General features: G+C 39.0%; 1 protein-coding gene across 5 annotated transcripts in view; it reads right to left on the bottom strand.

Annotated features, from left to right (window-relative positions):
* Nucleotides 1-16,644, bottom strand: part of MID1 (midline 1) — a 240,041-nt gene that overhangs the window by 107,157 nt on the left and 116,240 nt on the right. The window contains exon 1 of one of the 5 annotated variants that reach the window (XM_063147788.1): nucleotides 65-210. The exons of the other annotated variants lie outside the window; for them this stretch is intronic. The gene's annotated coding sequence lies outside the window, so the exon portion shown is untranslated. Of the gene's footprint in view, nucleotides 1-64; nucleotides 211-16,644 lie in introns of those variants that run through there. 5 annotated transcript variants of the gene reach the window in all.

The raw sequence follows: 16,644 nt of genomic DNA, 5'->3' as shown, positions 1-16,644 counted from the left end.
GCAATGGCAAGCACACACATCGCATCTGCTCCAGTCCCACAAAGCCACCCAGCCGCATACCCACCGCTGGATCCCGCCCTACATCTTCTGTGGGAAGCATGGCTGCGGAGACAGGGACCGCGCTGACCCTCCAGGAACCACCAGCAGCCCCGCTGGGACAGGCAGCAGAGCCCAGCACTGCCCCAGTGATCCTGTGGCAGCACTGACTGCGCCTGCAAGACAGTTGTGACTGAAACACAACAGGAAAATCTCCCCTACAATTGCAGGAAAACCCGCTCCACCTAACTGCCTCCGCCGGGATCCCAGCTCCTGAGGCCAGCCCTTCGAGCTGCACCCACAGCAAAGCACCTCCTCTGCCTCCCAAGGGCCGGCCGCGGTGGGCTGGAGGCAGGGAGGGATGGATCCCCCTGCAGAGCATCCCAGCAAGGGCTGTGCTGGGACAGTGCTGCCGCACGGCTCGGGGGAGGCTGAGCTCAGCCCTGGGGCAATGAGCCACAGCGGGGCTGGCAGCACCCGGCCCGGTGAGGGAGCCTGGCTGGGCCTGGCCAAACCTGCCACGCCCGAAAGGAACAGTGCCGCGCTTGCTGGTCCCCAGAATGGCAGAACTCTGCACGACAGACCTGTGGCAAATAATCACTTTTTTTCCACTGCTTTCTCCAAATCTTATTAAAAAATATAACAGTGCAAAGTCTAGCGGGAGTTTGCTGAAAGTGGGGACAATTTGAGAGAGTACAACACCTGTGTGAAAGACTTCCTACAAACACCACAGAGACCCTACTGCTTTGAGATTCACCAGGTGAAATACAAGATGATAGCAGTTGCCTTTTTTTTTTTTCTTTTTTTTTTTTTTTTTTTTTTTTTTAATTTTATCCTAACTTGTATGTAAGCAGCAAACTGCAGCAGGAAACTGGAAATGCTTAACCAAAGTGCCCGGGAGGAATCCTGACTGAGTCACACCAGACATTTGGTCTCCAACAAAGGTGTTAAAAAATCACACAAAGTGGAAACAGCAGGAAAGAATTGCTTCCTTGTGTTCTCCGTTTTTCATGTTGCAATGCCCTCTTTCATACAATGGTAACACAACAAAGTGAAACAAAACATACCTCAGACATCTGAGCATAAAATTGCAAACCCACACTTGTCTTAGGTTTTTCTTCCATGGAAGAGCCTGCACTTTGTTCTTTTAAAGCAATAAACAATTGTTGTGATTATTTAATTTCCTATTCATTTCATTTCCTTGAAACAATAGACCAGAGACCTCATACAAATGCACGTTCTTCATAAGGTTTTTAAAGCTTTTTGCTGGCAACATCTGTTAACTTGTGTGTGGAATAGCAGCTTCTAACAGGCAAACTGAGCATGCAGAAATCAAGACAGATGTGCAGAGGGATTATGATTATTAGAACCCTTTTCCGTGATGTTGAATGTCCATGGATAACTACAGTCAAGTCAAGTTATAAGCAGCCCAGTAGGAGCCACAGCACAAGTCCTAGACAGAAGAATTTTAGATTCCTCAACACATATCCTGTTCTTGATTTTTCGTTAAATAGCATCAGTAATTTCTTTGGACTGTCTGTCCAGCCATGCTGGCTTATACTCATCCAGATGCATTTGTGATCAACCAGCTCAAAGGATTCTTGATTCTGTGATTATCAGATGCTGCCCTGCTGCTCTTTTGTCCACGCTATAGTTAGTCTGCCTTTTCATGCCCTTTGCTTGCAGCAACCAGCCACAGTCTGAAGCAGTTTCAATGAAAAAACATTTTATATTTAAATTTTCTTAATCAATCATAAAAGTGACACCAATCATAAAAGTGATACCAATTCAAACAATCTCAATTTTGCTGATACATCTGCCTTAATTCCTGCATAAGTTTTACTTTAGTTTGAGGATAGCACTGTATGTGTTAAAATAGACAACACAGAGAGATTTCATAGAGCTGAGTATCCCTATGTGATGGTTTGTCAGCAAAGGCTTCAGAATACTCTCACTGCTTATGCACTTATATGCACATATACACATGTATACAAGTGAATAATTATGAGTTCAAACCCATGGTCTCATGAAGTTGTACTCGTGTCACTTGTGATGTTAGTTATCATTCAAAAATCTTACCTTAATATAATGAAATCATCTAACAAATATCCTCTGCCACACTAATTTCCCTTCTTTCACTTTTCAACTCTAGTGTGAACTATAAAATAGATGTCTTCTAACCTTCCTCCTCTTCAATATCTATTGAAATTCCTTAAAACCTCAGTAGAAGTGTCTTTAGACATGAAGCTGGATTCTCATACAGCACAAGGACAGAGATACATGACTGAATATAATCAAATTACCACAGTTTAACAAGATAACATCTCTAGTGCTCAGAGCCAACACAGCTGTGCATTTGTGTTCTTATGATCCCCACCAAGAGCTTTGGAAACAAAAGTTACTTCAGCACCAATAGCTCCTTTCTGCTGAAACTTACCACCTTCACCACAGAAACAGTAGATTAAATGCTGAACCACAGCTTGTGTGTTTCTTTCCGTGGTATAAACTACAAAAAAAATGATTGCTTAAGGTGTGTATGGTTGCAGTAAGTTACAGCAGTGAAAAGAAGTGGGTAGCTTGTGACAGTAATTTCTTAAACTATGCCAAAATATTCACTAGATATCAACTGGCAATGTCCCTGGCTCAAACAGGAGGTGAAGAAATTCAGTCCAAGACTCTGAGCTAATATATTACTAGAGAGATAAGTTATTGTATGTAAATTTAATATAGCTTAAGGCTAGGAGACTTAAAGAAAATCCACCTATTGACTCTATGTAAAATTATTCTTTCATCATGTTTGAGTCCTAAAATTATGTATTTCTGATGCCAGAATCACCAAAATGTGTCTATTTGCTGTGCAGCCACTGTTTCTGCCAAATTCAGTCAGCTCCTCATGTTAAAAGTTTGATCAGCAGGATGCTGTTGTTTAGGGAAGCATTATGAGTATCACACTTTGCATTCTGCATGCCTCACAGTTGTGCTTTGCAGTTACAGTGTTATTCTGGTTACAATGCTCCTGGCAATCAAGAAACAGAGCACCTTAGGAGCTGAAGCAGATCAGTAGAATAGAAACAACCAAGTGCCCAGTTAGGTTACAAGAAATCCCATTTCCAGAAAATATTCAAAGTGCTGGAAAAGGACAATACAAGGACTGATGGGGAGAAGCAATTTAGATGGGGCTCAAAATCATAATCCAGTCTTAATCCTGAAATTCACCAACCCACAAGCATCGAGGACAGCTTTTTGCTGGGTTCCTTTGTGTTACCTGTAAGTCAGACATAGATGTTTTCATAGATAAAAACAGTTGAACAGTTGGTTCTTGAGAAAGCTAAAAAGTAAGATTTTTCTCTTGCTAGTTTGGAAATACTAATATGCAGTTACCAAATGTCATTTTTACTGCCTTGCCTTCTGCCCTCAAAAGAGAATTCTCTATGCCACTCCTTCAACGTGCAGAACAGAAATACAATCTTTCTTTTATAGTTCATTTTCTGTGCAATTTTATCTCAGTTTGATGGACAAGGAACATAAATTTTTAGATTGATAGGTGCTGCTGCCGGGCACTTATTCCAAACAATCACTCCACTGTCTTCAGAAAGCAGATACCATAGTGTAGTATAATGGATCCTATTGAAACTGTAATATTAACAAATGGAAAAAATACACTAATGTCTGCAGTTTATAACTTTTCCACAGGCAAGAACAATCACATAAATTACTTGTTCTATATACAGCTAATCATATGATTCTCTGATGAAGGAAATCAACAACAGTGGATGGGTTAAAAATAGTATCTCCTCAGTCTTTCCTCTCTTGCCATATGGTCAGTCAGCACAGAGGGGCTGATCCAAATGACATTAGAAACTCACATTTTTCTGAACAGGGCCAGAGGAAGAGCAGCCTCATTGCTGTTCTTAACAGCATGTCTGAGATGTAGGGTTTTCCTGCTCCAGGCAAATAGCTTCAGTACATTTCTGACTAGCCACATCCTCTGCTCAACCCAAGAGAAGGAATTGGAGAAAATACAGTGCCCTCCCCTCAAGTCAGTATCTGCACCTTGCAATTCTCTTTTTACACACTAAGGACATAAAAGAAAAAAAGAAAGGCAGTCTGGCTTTTTGGAAAAATTAAGAAATATCATGTCAACAAGCGTGATTAATGTGATACAATTTGAGCAATTTCTTAGTATGAAATTGTTTCATATGAATGCTAAGTGCTAATTCTCCCTCAAACAGATGTTTATTATTAATTGCTCTTTGAGCTTTAAGCCTCCTCTGGTGTCACTGATGCAACTCTTAAGACATTGATGGGCCACTTTGGCCATTGACAGCCATTTTCCCCTAGTGCTTCATTTGTATCTAAATATCATTTAAATTTGAACCAATAAGCTGTACTATAAATGACCCACCATTGAGGCTCTTTAGAGAAAGGCAAAACTTTCAACAGCATTATGGGATTCTAAAATACTTTATGCCTTGCTGAAGGCGAAATATTTAGTACTTGATTCATATTTGAATAGATTATAAATTGCTCTATCAAATATCATATTTCCCCAATTTAAACAAAAGCATATCTTACTAAACTTCAAAGTAAGCCACGAAAAAAAAAAAAAAATCCCCTTGCTTAGAATGTACAGCAGCTGCTTGTAAATTTGGGGGAAGGTGAGGCAGAGAAAGGGAAAAAGAGAAGCTACTCCCACTGCTACACAGAACTTGCTTTTAACAATTCCTTGTGATCAATGAAGCCTCTTGCTCAGTGCTGCATTTTGGATTTTGGAACTGCTCTGTTCTAAATTGTTAGATTGACAATACAGCATCTAATTTGTGAATTTGAATTCTAGTCTGACCCCCTAAATCATGGAGGGAATGATCAGAGCAGGAGCATGAAAACATCAATTGAACCTGATGATCAAAACTACCGAAATAAGATTTGAAGAATATCAGTGTGCAAGGACATGTTTAAAAACAGAGGAGGGGAAAGGGGGGAAACTAACCCAGTCAAAAGCACAGGAACTTGATCCTTTTTATGTTTTCTCCTGCAAATATCTGAAAGCATTGTTTACCCTTTCTGTCATGGAAGGTTTTGTATTGAAAAGATAAGAAAATAGTTTTCCTTTGTTGTTAATTGCTTTTTAGCAGTATGATGCCAAAACAAACTTAAGCTGACACTTACTAAATGTGAAACTTGAAGTTTTTAAACACACCTTCTGAAGTCTAAGTCTCTTCTACAGTATTGAAAAGGTGATTAATCCTAAAATGTGGAGAGGATATTGGGATCTAAAAGCTGGACTGCCTTAAAATTTTGGAAGGTTTAGAGATCAGTCTTAATTTTGAGGCTCTTGGCTACATCTAAATTCTCCACTTTTTTATATACAAAAAATATGGGTTTTTTAGCAAAACAGGTAGATTAGTGTCTTTGGTGGATTGCTTTACAAAGAGCATGATTATGGTTTCTCTCTATGTGCTCCGATTCTGAAAACCAGGGAAAAGACTTCACTTTAACAAACTTGACAGACACTGCCTGAATCTGTTCATGTTTTTATACCATGGCCACAGGAAACTGCATTAGAGAAGAAATTTTAATTTGTTTTTTTAAGCACTGAAATATAGCCCTTAGTATTATGGGAAGATTATGTGGTATTCATGAGCAGTAGTATGAATGCACAGTTTCAGTAATTACAAGTGTATTTTAGCCTCACACTCAGCTCCCACTTTTGCTGAAATTTCAGCTCTGTTTCCAACCAGAACCATAGTTTAACAGCTTTCTTTTGAAGGGAACATCTTACTGAAAACAGTGTGGCAGTTGCTCAGCAGACACTAAGAGACAGCATCAGATACAAGAATTTCTTGGGAATGCTAAATAAAGTTAAGCACATAGACAAATACTTAGAGGATTAGAACCAAACAATTTTATGCTAATGAAATAATCTTTGGTCCTGAGGGTATTGTCTATTGTCTTCCAGAGATATTCATGTAGTAACTGTACCAGGATATTTTAAAATAAATGAGGATCATTAACAAATTAAAATGAATAGCCTTGAAAAGTATTAGTAAAGCTGTGCCTTTTAATAGAGAACACTAACTTATGAAAAACAAAGCAAAGCATCAGAGAACTCAAAACCCTTCTTACCACCACAGGGTCTGTTAAGTGAATTAATTGCCTTTCAGATTTCCAAAAATTTCAGGATAGAGACCCTTGATGTGCAGAGAAACATTTACACCCTTTTGTTATTTTTCTAATAGTTTGTCAAGTGAATAACTTGACAAGAGAATTGTCAAGAAGTTGTCAAGAGAATAACTATTTACAAATGCAAGTGTGCAAAAGAAAAATATTCTGGATATTCAATGCTCTCACTGGAAAACAAATTACTTAAAGCATAAAAATTATATACTTAGTCTACAGTTAGTTCAAGGACTAATTCTTGTAACATCACATAGGATGAATTTAAACACAGACCGTCAGAGACTGCTACAGAAAACATCTCCACAAAGGCAGGCCTTGCCAGTTATGTTTGATTTATGGGTGGATTTGGGTTTTTTTGATTCTCCAATGAAATATAAATCCCTGTAACCCCTTATGTACTACTTTTGTTGCACTAATTATCTGTTCATCTGATTTCTCTTCCATTCAAAACCAAAGTGGTTTGTATTCACAAACCAATATGGATTGCAGAGAACATTCTTACAAAGTTCAAGTTTTAATTCATGAGCCACAAGAGTCAGGAGCACTTGTTAAACAAATATCTCTAATTAATCCCATTAATTACTCTCCCTCTAAGTACTCCCGATCTGCAAGAAATTAAATAAACACCAAGTCCTGGACAACACAGCAATCACTTTTTTCCTATTTATTATTAAATCTCTAATTATCTGGCAACTTTCCTCTTGTGTCATACTCTATTCCTTATTTTCTTGACAGTCTTCTTCAGGGTGGTGCACCTGCATCTAGACAAAAAAAAAGCACAACTGACTGATAAATTTCAGATTAAGGAGTTGTGCAAATATTCTTTCCCATCACCCTGAAAGAAGAGTCTGTCACTCAGAGTTGAAGGCTCTCCAGAGCTCCTGCAGTTCTCGGTACCACTATCAGTACAGTCCATGCAATGGAGTTTTCCCCAAAAGTAATGCTGACAAACAGATGAAGAAAGAATATATTTTTTGTTGGAAAAGATATATTTTTTAATATAATATTTTATATCTTTCTGTTCTTCAAAAGAATCTCCTACTACTGTAACCTATCAAAAATACAGTGTAAATTATAACTAAAAGCATTCTAAGAAACAGTGCTTTTGTATTCAAGCAAGAGAAAAGGGAAAATCTTAAATAAAAACAAAGCCTAGCAGGTAAGCCAAAGAACAAAGGCCCCCATATGACTCAAGAAAAAACCCAAAGCAGATGGCTATTAAGCAGTAGCAATATCTTTAGGGAGGAATTTTTATGAAACTTCCAGGTTTTGAGCATGACATTTTTCAGACTAAAAGGAATGGCAAAGTCCTTTAACTGGTAGGGGTGTTATACTTCAAGTTTCTGTGAATGAACAGGGCATCACACAGGCAATATATTTTAAAAGCTGAAGTCCCTACAGGACTGGTATTAACATACCACAGAATACCAGTTGAGAATAATACATATTGCAGCCATTAATTTTAATCTCCTTGAACCTGAGATTTTTAATACAGATATATAATTTCATAGGGAGCAGTCACACTAGATTAACAAAATGCTCTCTTCAGTTGCCATGGAAAGGCTATGTCCCATAGAAGATGGGTGAGGTAAAAGAAAACTGAGGAACAAAACTATTACTGACTGACCCTCTCCCAGGAATACCCACTCTGATATGGTGGAACAGCCATCCATGTGCCCATCTTCCATTAGTTCCTCCTTTGAAAGCCTTTTTATCCTCTAGCCCTTTATAACATGCTCTTGCAGTGAGATCCACAGTCAATTTAAAGTTTTGGACTTGCTGAGCAATAATTTAACAAATCTCCTCCAGACAGAAACCAGCAAAAAACCTTTCCCCCCGAAAAACCCATTGCTATTAGTGCTTCACATAGTGAAGATTCAAAGAATTGGGATCTTGACTCTATGCTTTTCATATTTGTTTCAAATTCAATTTTCCATTCCAGGTAACATTTATTTGCCACAACTATCATCAATTTATCCTACCTAGCTCTCTTCAGAGCAAATAGACAAAGCACAAATCCCTTGAAAACAAAGTTACTGGGCTGTTTTCAGTTGCCAGTAGAGACAGCAGCTACGCTCTGCAATTTTCCTCTCCACTCGTCAGTCCCGTATATATTATCAGCTCAGGAATGCAATATCTTCTTTTCTTCTCTTTTCCTTTCCTACCTTCTTGATCTAATTAATGCCAACCAGAATAAATGTGTCTTTGTGAACTAGTCAGACGTAGCAGTGGGTAGCAGCTCCAGGTGGCAGCTTGTGCCCCTCCAGATTTCACAAAGCAGCCAAACAGGTTCAGCAGCATCTGACATCTGAGCGTGACTTGGGGGGAAAGAGAGGAGGGGGGAAAAAAGACAAGACAGGCAAAACAACCCACCTTTGGATCACTTTGCACTAATGTCTATGAATCTGGTATATATTCAATTGTATAAATACAGATTTTTGTTTAACAATGAGAGAATAATTCAATTTTTTTCTGTAAGAAGCAAAAGGAATGTGGTCAAAAGCTTGAATAATGGACATAGTGCACTTATTAAAGAGCAGCCAGCCTACAGAGACTTCTTTTCTGGGAAATCAATCTGGCTGGCAGCTAACTCTCCCTGACAGGAGACACACTGTATTAGTCTTAAAACCACATACTCTTATAGGTGGACATAAACTCTTATATAAGGACATAAACATCACATTTTCTAACTACTTTTGTTTCCTACTGGATCAATCTAACAGTATCTTCTGCCTGCATGTGTCCTAGATGAAAAAATCCTCCAAGCAGAACATGAACACTCATCACCTCCCTTCCAGCAACAAGAAATGATGAAAAGATGTTGTATTACTTGAGATGCTGGAGAAAAGAAGTAGCTACAATATACCAGAAAGAACAGTTTGCTGTCACTGGGAGTTAGAGCAGATCAGTTATATCCCATGAGACTCATGTATAAAGGGCTCTTCTCCTGCACTGAGTTTTGCAGTTGTTTTCTACCCCTTCCAAAATCTTTGTCAGCACAGAGATCCACACCCCAAATGGTGTCAGAATCATCATCTGCCAGGGAGTCACACCTGGAATAGAAATCCATTATTTGATCCATTCACTCCATTATAAGATTTCTTGCAGCTTCTATTTCCACTTTCACTTAGGAAAATCAACTTCAGTGATCTCTAACGCCACAGACAGGATGAGCCAGATTAGTGTGGGATGCCTATATTGTCAAGAAACCAGAAAGGGCAAATGGGATAAGGGGCAGGCCAAACAGGGCAGGCAGGTGGCCTGTGTCAAAGAACAGATAGCTAAGTTCCTCTAGACATGACAGAACAAAACCTTATTTTTAGCCATTAAAAAGCTAGACAAAATTTGAGCCACCTGTTTCAGGTTCTGTCTAGAAAATTGAGCAAAACAGGCACTAACTACAGACTGGGATGGGATAAATCTTCCTTGGGGGACAAGTCTCAAAATAGGTAGCATGAATGTGTCTTTATTGGTAACCATCTCTTCCACTAAAAAAAAAATCAAAGAAAAACAGTACAGCCAGGATGCTCTGGGCTCTTGACCATCAGACAGCCAAAACAGCCCTTTCTGGAAGAGCTGGGAGTGTGTAAAGGCAGTGAAACATATAGCTCATATCCACTTTGCATCACTTCCTTCAAACCCTGCTCAGGGTTCCTGGATTATCATCAGGAAAGGATGACACAGCATTTCTTCAAGACTTTCACAAAGGCCAGACCTACTGAAGCCAAGCAGAAATGGACAGAACTTGTTTCAACATACATTTCCTCTTTCTGCTAATCTTAAAAATGCACTTGGAAGACTTCCAGTGCAGCGGTGATGGGAAATTCCATCTGAATGACATAAAAATACCCCCACAAACCAGAGCAAGAAATTAATTCTGTTTTCACTATATTTACCCAGTTTTAAACAACATCTAAGATACCAGTTAAAGTTGCTCTTATTTCCAGGTCATAAGAACCAAGCCTAAAAAAACCCTCATAGAAATCCCTTCTATTTCTTTTTTTTGCTTGTCTTTCAACTCAAGTCAGCAACATTGCATATGTGAAAGGGTCACATATGTACACCTTGTTTATAGTATTTTCTGGAGTGCTTCTCTTTCCTAAATTATGTACAGCTCTAGAAAATAATGAGTATAAATCCCTGACAAGAAGCGTGGCAGAGCTCCTGTATAAAAGACATAAACAAGATGTGAAAAATTAGGTGGTAGCAACAGAGCCTGTAAACCTTCCAACTCCTATTGAGGTGTCTGTAATTCAATGAAACAACATGATTCCTAAAGCAGGGGGAAGGCCAGATTCAAAAGTATTTTTCTGAGAAAGACGCTGTGTAAAAAGCAACTTTTGCAGTCCTAGATATGAGGATACAGAATCACAGAATCAAATAGGTTGGAAAAGACCTCTGAGATCATTGAGTCCAACCTACGACCCAACACCACTTCGTCCGCTAGACCCAGGCACTGAGTCCTTCCTTAAACTCCTCTGGAGAGGGCGGCTCCACCCCTCCCTGGGCAGCCTATTCTAATGCCCAATTACCCCTTCTGTGAAAACTTTCTTCCTAAAGTCCCACCTAAACCTCCCCTAGCATGGCTAAAGGCTATGGTGACTCAAGTGCAGGACCCAGCTCTTCGTCTTGTTGAATCTCATACCATAGGCCTCAGCCCACCAATCCAGGAGCCTGTGCAGATCTCTCTGTAGAGCTCTTCCATCCTGCAGCAGATCAACACCCTTGCCCAACTAGGTGTCATCTGCAAATTGCCTGAGGGTGTCCTCAATCTCCTCATCCAGGTCATTGATACTCATATCAAAACTGTCCCCAGTACTGAGCCCTGGGAAATGCCACCGGTGATTGTCCCCCAGCTGGATGAACTCCGTTCACCATCACTCTCTGGGCTGCTCATCCAGACATTCCTTTCACCCAGAGGAGAGTGCACCTGTCCATGCCATGGCCAGCCAGGCTCTCCAGGAGGATACTGTGGGAAACAGAGTCCAAGCTTTACTGAAGTCCAGGTAAACAACATCCACAGCCTTTCCCTCATCCACAAGGCAGAAGGAGATCAGGTTTGTCAAGCAGGACCTGCCTAAACCCATGTTGGCTGGGCCAGATCCCCCAGCTGTCCTGTAGATGCCACATGATGGCACTCAAGGTGATCTGCTCCTGGCACCAAGGTCACACTGGCATTATCCCTTTGCTCAGGAAGCTGAGTGTACTACACATTCAATGAGATATTTTCTGTAAAAGATGAGAAACCAAACCATTTTCCTCACATTAGCATGGATGAGATGTGTAAGAAACCCTGAGAGATGAAATATTTTAGCAGCCATGCATGGATTCAGAAGGCAGCAGTACAGCCATCAGTTACTTAAATGTTTAATGCTGAAAGAAGATTTAATGCTATCCTCAGTGACTCTTTTTTTAGGTAACAAGAGAACAAGTGTTTTTTCTCCACACTGATTTTTTTAAAGTAATTTAGGAGTAATTGTATACGAACAAATCTACAGAATAAACAAAGAAATAATATAGCAATATATATCAAAATTACCAAAATATATCAGAATTACCAGCAGGGGAGATGGGGAAAAGTACTTTTTTCTCCATATTCACATTCAAGAATAAGTTATTCTGTCACCAGTGCTAATCTCCTTTGACATAAAGAGCCTGCTTTAAAAATGACACTCAGCATCTAAGGAGACAGATTAAAAAGTCCACCAAGTGGTTCACCAGGAGCCCTGCTATCACTGCTACGGTTATTATTTCAGGATAAATCCTGTCTCATTTACAAACTTCCTTCCCCTTCTCCTCCCCCAGGGCTGACTTTTGATTTCACAATCTTGTTTTCTCTTTAGAGTAGTGAAAGGGGGGAGCTCTCTTGTGAGGAACTCAGAAATTGTAAGACTGGTTGAGCTTACTGAAGGAAGCTTTGTTCTCTCCTTTTCCTTCCTCCTGGGGCAAGTTGAGTTTTTCCCTCTTTTCCTCTGCTTTCCCCTCCTTCTTTTTGAAATTCAGCTCGTCAAACATCAGGCATACATTCACAAACCCTCCTCTTCTCCACCCCCTTAGCCCCACACCCACAGCCTGGCACATCAACACCCAGAAGCAATTGCCTGAATGGGTGATTTTTAATCACTGTCTTGAGTGGCAGCACAGGGATTAAGCCATGGTCCGTTTGAGCAGGAGCTTTAAAACACCTTAGCCCCCTGAAGTGCTCAACTCTAAGCCTTTTTATTCTGTTATGTCTAGCCTGCATCTTGCAAAAATCTGTACTGATGGGTGCAATGCATAGTTTTTGATCTGAAGATCATTAGAGAAATGTAATTAACTGGCACACCATTTTAAAGAAAACTATAACTGACCTTTCTGTTCAGAATGCAATAATGCAGAATTAGAAACTTCCTTTATAATAAAGAAAGCCTTTGCTATTTCCATTGTTACTCAAGACAACGTTTTTGCTTATTCCTACATCAACTGATAGTAATTATTTATTTTATTGCTGCAGGTCTTTATACTACCCTATAATCTCCATTACAGCTTTGGAAGGGATCAGATATAAATAAGATGTTTGAAGGTGTTGACCAAGGCATCCCTTAATTTAGCATAGTTTCTGACTTGATGGCCACACCTAACAATATAAAATCTGGCCAGATTCTGCTACACTGATACCTTTAATAAGCCAGTGCAAATCACTGCTACCATAATGCAATTCCTCCTACTAAGGATTTTTTCCAGCAGTATCACTATCTTTGCCATTTGTAATGCAGAATAGTCTATTATCTCTGAGAATAAAGGCATCCATGCAGTAGGTATGGTTTGTCTTTGCAAAATTTCCATAAATGTTTGTGCTTTTTAAAATGAAGAAATTTGCTGATTTAATTTCTATAAAAGCCAAGTTTATACTCCATGCCTCTTTGACTCCAATAGGGCCAGTATGCCTCAAAATGAGTCTTATTGCAAAGATCAGCACTGTGTTAAGTGTCTGATGGTGATTTAATAAAAAAGGGACTAAACTGAGACCACTGAGCTCTTTCAATTGTCATCTAAATCAGATTATAACCTAGGCTTTTCAAAGGTGAATAGAATGCTGCAGACTAAATATCCAGCATCAATTACATAAATCCCACAGGAGCAAAACATTTTGAACTCCTTAGGAAGCAAAGAAAGTTAATACTTCTTTTTGCTGTGCATTCATGCTGGAATTTTATCACACACCCAAAGTACAGAATATCTTTAGCAAAGAAACTCTATTCCTTTCAGCACTTGTATTATTGTATATTATTTTTGAATATTGAAGGGCTAATACTCAAAAAATCCCATATATTTTTCAGATCAATCGCTTGTATTATGTTTGTACTTGGGTGATATAATAAGAATTAGCATTTCCTGGAAACGAAAGCACAAAAACTTGATTCTAAAAACACAGTCCTTCTCTTCCTGAGTGCTTTATTATAAATCAAACTGGGCTTAGCTGCACTCTCTACATGGAAGGTGGCCTGGACCATTTGTACATAATCAGAATGTGATCAAAAGTGGTTAATAATTATGAACCACATAAATAACTACGTGGTATTATCAGCCTATCTTTAGATGTTATCTCTTGTGCAACAAATTCATATTCTGTGCATACAAGGAACAAGCAACAAAACCCCCAAACACTTTGTGAGAGAGCCTTGAAATGAGAAATGCAGTGACAAATTTCAAAATAAGTGACTGACCACAACACCCAGCACGATTTTCACTTATCAAAGCCAATAAAGCAAATTATATTATTCAGATCTTATACACAAGTAACAGGGAAAAGTTTCTGACAATATTATGAGCGGAATTACTCATGTCTATGCCACCACTAATGGTCTGAACAGTGTAAATCAGACATATGAAACCTGAGCCCTCAATCAGTGAGTGATGTAAGTTTTTCAGCTACATTTGTTTAGCACCCCTCCTCTAAAAAGTCAGACAAGAAAAACTCCATGTCACATATATCCATGTTGCATCAGGAACATGGATATCCTATTTCAGATGCCAAGCAAAACAAAGTTTTAAATACTATAAGGGAGAGGGAGGAGAATATAAACAATTCAAAGCATAATGCTTCACCATCCACTTGAGATTCTATGATAAATTTCTTTCTTTACTTTGACTCAGACCTGTACACAAGGGCTTGAAAAGTTTTCTTCTGTCTAGTTTGAAGGTAAATTATCACCCTCTTGTAGCAGATTAAATTAGTTCTCAGGATCAGTTTCTTTTTTGGTATATGCCCAGTACATTGAATGGTGCTTGTTCTTAGGACAACACATTTTGAACACACAATCTTTTAAAGCATTCTCTCATACATATTTTTTATTCTGCTACCTCATATATTAAAGAAAAAGGGTCTGCTTTCAACTTAAATATTTCAGAAGCAAGTATCTGTCTCTATCAGAAAAAATGACATTGTAAAAATATGTAGTTAAGACATAGGAGAAAAGGGTGTCTTTTTATGGGCAGTGTTATCAAATCTCCCTTGGGTTTTCTGCCTGCCTTTCTCAGATGCCTGGGGAGTGGAAAGGAGTTCTGTGAGGGTACAGCATCTGGAACATGCCAGCTCTTCCAGGACAACTGGTTAGTGAACAGATTACCAGAATGCTGTTAGGGAGAATGGCTCCAATAATCAACAAAATCACACTTTTGACAATCTGTTGTCTGGCAACACTGTTTCCTCACCACCCTCTTTTAAGATATTTCTGTATCTGTCAAGCTGGACACACCACTACAGACAGAAATCTGGACATAAACTTATTGGTGGGTATTACCTGATGTAATTTTAAGTTAGGACCATGTTTGACAGTTAAACTAATAATAAGGCTGGATTTCCAAGGGGGAAGTGGTATATAAACTTTCTGACACAAGTCCCAGTTTATCTTAGAGAACAAAATATAGATGCAGAGACCTATCTGAGCTCTCAAATTGGGAAGTTTAGGGGTTTTTTTTCTGACTCAGTAGACAGGATGTGTCTTGGAATGGTTTTGGTTATGATATTGGTTTATAACAAGGATGGGAAATTGAAGGCAAATTAATTTTCCCCTTTCTTACTGTTATATTTCTATTTTCAAAAAAAAAGGCATATGACAGTATATGTGTTTTATATAACCAGTTTGTGTCCAATTTTTTTTGAGAAGTTCACAGTAGTCTTTAAAACATATTCAATCCATTTAATATGTTTCTAGTGACCTTGAAAATACAGGGTGCTCTTTCTGCCCATCATCTTGAGTGAGGAAAAATGAAACTACAATCACATAGCCAAAAGCTGCCATTTGCAAATGTCCATGTGTGCCATGTAATTTCCAGTGCTCAGTATGCTACCATCTCCTTCCTGAATCAAAGTTCTCTCCCAGTCATCTCCAAAAAAACTCAGTTAAAAATCAGAATTGGATGAATGCAGCTCTTCTAAATGATAGCTCAGTTCTTCAAAGTTTTGTCTTCCTTGCCAGGGTCATACAACAGGCTTTATATTTTCCTGCAGCATAAATTTGTATAAATTCCAAAATAATGAGGCTTTAATGAAACATGAAATGATTACATCTGTAGGTAGCTCTTTGCTGCTGGCCATTCCTTAGAGTCTTTGCCATGCATGGCTCATTACACAGGAAACAGTTCCAGTTTTCTTGTGCCCTACCCCCAGTTTGTATGTACCATTTCTTCATGGATCATAACATCTGCCTTTTTATTCCTGGATTGTAAAACATCAAACTGCTAAACACATTTTAGTATTTCTTGGAATTATGGGCATTTAATCACTACATTCAAGCAGCCAAACAGATGAGATGATATACGACGGTTGGTTGAACAGGGAACACTTGTTCATCTTTTTCTCAATGTTATGAAAGCAGGAAAAACATAAGGTGTCATTTTGGAGGCTATAAAGAAAGCAGCATTCAAGCATAACTTCAAAAAGAGTTTTAGCCATTGAACCTCAGCAGCTGAGGGCAACAAAAATTTCCCATGGATTTAAAATTCATAGAACTGGCAAATCTTTTGTAGAGACAAGGGGTAAAGTTCATGCGTTTCATAGCTTCACTAACTCCAAGAAACAACAGTGCCTTTATGTACTCCTGAGCTTTTCTATAGAAGAGATCTTTCCATGGTTAGCTGAGATAAGAAATAATGCAATGCAGATACAATACTCTCATACTTCTGAGAAGCATAACATCCTAAACACATTCATAAACTTGGTCAGCAGATATTCCACAGCTTTGGTTGAGTTACAGTGTTTTAACAGTAAAAACCTGTTTCCCACCTTGAAGAAACACTAGCTGCCTTTTGCAGTTCAGCTCCCTGTTAACTATGGAAAGAGTCTCTGCTCAGAACGGGTGCCTGGGAAGACAGGGCAAAGTCGGAATAATCAGGCCCCAATAGGGGTCTGACAACAAAGCCCAGAGAGGAAGTTAAAAGGATTAG

Source organism: Melospiza melodia, chromosome 2 (genome assembly GCF_035770615.1).
Source record: "Melospiza melodia melodia isolate bMelMel2 chromosome 2, bMelMel2.pri, whole genome shotgun sequence".
Classification (NCBI taxonomy): Eukaryota; Metazoa; Chordata; class Aves; order Passeriformes; family Passerellidae; genus Melospiza; species Melospiza melodia.
Note: the sequence above shows the minus strand (reverse complement) of the source record. Positions and strands in the feature narration are given on the sequence as shown.